Here is a 4486-nt window from a genome sequence, read left to right on the forward strand (position 1 = left end):
CTCTTTCATTTAAACTATGAAAAATATGGGGTCAATTTGATTTCATATTTTTCTAGACATTAAAATGTCATTCCAAAGCAGGTGACGGGATTTTGATTTTGGTGACCGACAGCATCTTACGGGCAACTCCCCCAAACCAAAAATAGTGCCGACACTTTTTTCATAGGCATTTGATGGAGCACAATCAGGTAGCTCCCCAGATTTCAATTGCTCCACATCTAAAGTTGAACACGTCATGGTGAGAATTGGAATGCCATCCTGTTCTCCCAAATAAAGCACTTTGGAGTACCATCCAACCTTGAGAGATTCTATATGCAGAGATCCATTTTTCACAATAAATTCTATATCTTGAGAAGCTACAAAAGGTGATTCAAACTACTCAGCATCAATATTTTCTTGGATTAGTATATCGTTGAACTGCTCAAGTATTATTTTATAAAGACACATAAAAGTTTTCTCATTTAGACTACTTTCAGGATTAAGAAAGTAACACTGCCATGGCCCCATCTACCGATGTAAGACCTCACCAAGAATAGCCGATGTGGCACGGATTTTCAAGAGATGTATTTGGGCGGAGTTTTGTCGATAGCGCCTCGACAAGGATTATTCATTTCTTTCACCTTTCCTCCTTCAAGGTAGCAGAGAAACCTCGGTCTCCACATATTTGACCCATAGGAGCCATACCAAACATAAACCTTGGACAAAGATGATCTCCAAGTTAAAAAATTATTGCATAAAGAACCTTCAGATGGGACTGCTAGGTTTTGTTGAGATCTTAAAGGGGGCAATTCTCTAAAATTTTTGTCTTGGACATTTAATTTTGAAAGAGGTGAAATCAAATCCACAACCTCATTGTTCGTGAAGGATTTTATAGAGTTAGAAGGTTGAAGATCCTTCTGCACATTAGAATCTGAGCTAGATTTGACCCCAGCCTGAATTTGGTAAGGTTTGGCGTTGGCAGTCAGAATCTCATGAGGCAAATGAATAGAAAATACTGGCCAGTAAGTTTTTAGTTCATTATGAACCTCATTGATTACACGCCATGTGGATTCAAAAAGCCTTCCCTTTATGTTTCCATCAACAGACTTCCTTTCAGAAACTATAATATGTTTTATTTTGCATGAGAACTGTTTATATGTTATTTTTTCTTGTTTTAATGCTTTTGCATTGGTTTTTTTTGTTTGGAGATTTTTTTTTTTGATTTGTTTCTCTAAGTCGTGTTGTATCATCTTTTTTGTACAAGTGACGCCCCTATAGCTTGTTTAGGAACAATGGGGGATCTCCCTCGCCAAACGACTCTTATACCCTTCTAAATGTTGTTGACCTTACAAACTCTCATTCCTTTATTGTTCCACAAACACCTCCCTGGTAGAGCCCCCTCTTAAACACCTTTTAGGAACCGTAGAACATAATCAATTAGAATGTTATTATGACAATATATTTTGCAAGTGTTTCACAAAGACCTATAACATATAAGTTCAATTCAAAGTAATTTGCAATTTCTCAATTACACTAAGTTCAAAACAAGCTCAAACCTTTTACACAAAACTTCTACATTGGACAATTAGCAATTGAAGACTTTTGTTGAGTTTATGTTTATATTAGATTGATCAAACATTATATTGCTAGGGGCCTTGTTTTTGTTATTAACTTTTTTTTTTTTTTCTTTCTGTGCAGTGTGTGTGTGTGTGTGTATAAATATACACACATTTACACACACACACACACACACACACACACACACACACAGAATGTCGATGGCACAGGCGAGCCGCTCTTCTAAGGTTTCACCTGATGGCGATTCCCTGCTTCTTTGATTCCTTCAGTTTCACGCGTCACTTGTTTCGTGGTGCCCGACGACGAGGGTCTTATGCCAGCTTTGATTTCTTCGGCTTCCGCTTTGGCTTCGGCTTCGTCGTCTAAATACATACAAAAAGTGCCCCAAATAAAAGAAGATGTTCATGCATGCCACTCAATAACCTATGTACTTACATATCTAACACCTGAACTTCAATTTTTACATCCATATACATGCCACTTTATATATGCATGAAAAAGGTATGTTTGTAAAAATTATGTTAGAGGTGTTTTTGATGTGATGTAATGATTTTGTTGGTAGAAATGTAAAAAAAAGCAAAGTTTAGGGGTTAGATATGTCAATACAGACTAATTGAGTGGCATATATATAAATGCCCCTAAAAGGAAGAAATGGGGTTGGTTAATATGCATAATTTGAATTTTTATGAGTGATCTTGCATATAACTGAATTAACAAATTATATTGCATGAGTAAATTGGAGAGGATTTAAAATAGTTACAGCAAATATTTGGGCTGGTATTTTGTCAATTTTTATTTATCCATCTCTTTGTTACATTTTTTTTTATCTTTTTTTGTAAAAGTCTAAAGAATCTAAATACTTTTATAGCTTATTTCCATTTGATATTGAATAGCAATTCCTGGGGGCGTTTACATAAATACCACCCAAATCCTATGTATTTGTATAAATAGCAACTAAAATTTTCTTTTTTCTATTCATACCACTCGAATTTCTATATCACATAAAAAATAGCGGCATTTCGAATTTTATAAAGTGAAATATACATGTATAGGTAAAAATGGCCGTTTTGGTGTTGGATCTATAATTACATTGGAACTGGTTGGTATGTATGTAATTTTACTTCTTTAACAGCTATTTCTGCATTTTCATTCCTATTATATTTAATTTGGTCTTTAATATCAGCTTTATAATTGAAAATTTAGGTTCATGTAACAGAGCTGACTAAAATTTTATTTAGCTTTTTAGAACTCTATCGTGTTAATAAAAATTCCAATTTTAAAAATCAGTATTTAAATAAATACTAAGAATTTATATACCGCTTAAATGATTTATGCATATCTCTAACTTAGTGCACATAAGTCTAATTAGTTCAAAATTTGAAGTTTTATTTATCATAAAATCTAAATTTGTGCATATTCATTTGGTCGTTGGGGTTTATACCATCTGATCTGTGTGGCACTATTCCTACAACTTTGATTTTATCTCAAAGTCTTAATTAGAGTAAGACTTTCACCTTTTTACTTGTTGATTTTGCTCGCTAGAGTAAAGAGAATGTCCAAATAGAATTGGCTCATTTGAGATATAAAATATTCTTTACGAGTGAATTTATTTTACTCGAGTAGAGAGAAAATATTGTGGCACATTTGGTCCACTTAAATATGTTGAGTAGGTGGAGCCTGGTCCACCTCTTGCTAAGTCAACTCTTTTTATGGCAGGTAATCAGAAATTAATTGCTAATTAATTTAGTTCCCTTTGTGAAGTATTGCCCGGATTTCTCTCCATAAGTGGATCCCGCCAAACCTTGTTCCCGCTTTCTTCTCTGTTGTAATTCCTTGAATTGAGGCTTTCTTAATCGGGCTAATGCTTCTTTAAATAATGGATTAACACAAAGCCAAAATAAGCTCTCTCCATTAAACCACCTCTTCGGCTACAGGAAGAAAAATTGCAATGATTAGCTTTTGTTGCATGCTCCCTTTGGCTATGGTTGCTCTCGGGTAGAGAGATAGAGAGAAAATGTGGGGAGAGAGAGAGGACGAGTAGAGAGAGAGAGAGAGAGAATTCTTTCTTGTAAGTCGACGTGGTCGACGGTGTAATCCTCAAAGCTAATAAAATCCTCTACAGCTCCGTGGACATAGGCAATTTGCCGAACCACGTAAATCTTGTGTCGTCTTTGTCTTGTGTAATTTTCTCGATCTATTTTTTGCTTTAGTACCTTTGTTTTTTCACAACAACTGGTATTAAAGCTTGGTTCGAGCCTGAAAGAAAACGATGGGCGGAAACGAAGTGATGGCATCGAGGATCGAGAAGTTCAATGGCACATATTTTAGTTACTGGAGGATGCAGATAGAGGACTACCTATATGGAAAGAAACTTCACCTGTCGTTGCTGGGAAAGAAGCCGGAAAAGATGGACGAGGCAGAATGGAATCTGTTGGATCGACAAGTTGTGGGGGTTATTCGATTGACCCTATCGAGGTCAGAGAGGACTATTGCATATCTCATGGCAGCTTTATCAGACATGTATGAAAAGACATTAGCTAATAACAAGGTGCACCTGATGAAAAAGTTATTCAACTTGAAGATGGCGGTAGGTGTGTTTGTTGCTCAATTCCTGAATGAGTTCAATAATATCACTAATCAATTGTCATCTGTTGAAATTGATTTTGATGATGAGATTCGTGCGCTGATTTTGTTGGCGTCATTGTCAAATAGCTGGGAAGCCATGAGGATGGCAGGTAACAGTTCTGTAGGTAAATCTAAACTGAAATATGATGATATACGTGAGAGGAGGTGCGCAGGAAAGATTCTGGCGAGACCTCGGGTTCGAGTTCGGCACTGATTGTTGATTCTAGAGGGAGATCACGGGACAGGAACTCAAACAGAGGAAGATCAAAATCAAAATCTGGTCAGCAGACAACCTGTTGAAATT

At 36.0% G+C, this 4486-nt stretch overlaps 1 pseudogene; it reads right to left on the reverse strand.

The window, feature by feature from the left end:
- Positions 1–137: 137 nt before the first annotated feature.
- On the reverse strand, positions 138–1929 carry LOC110039131 (annotated as a pseudogene).
- Between the last annotated feature and the right edge of the window lie 2557 nt (positions 1930–4486).

The sequence above is a fragment of the Phalaenopsis equestris genome, unplaced genomic scaffold (assembly GCF_001263595.1).
Source record: "Phalaenopsis equestris unplaced genomic scaffold, ASM126359v1 Scaffold235464, whole genome shotgun sequence".
In the NCBI taxonomy this organism is placed as follows: domain Eukaryota; kingdom Viridiplantae; phylum Streptophyta; class Magnoliopsida; order Asparagales; family Orchidaceae; genus Phalaenopsis; species Phalaenopsis equestris.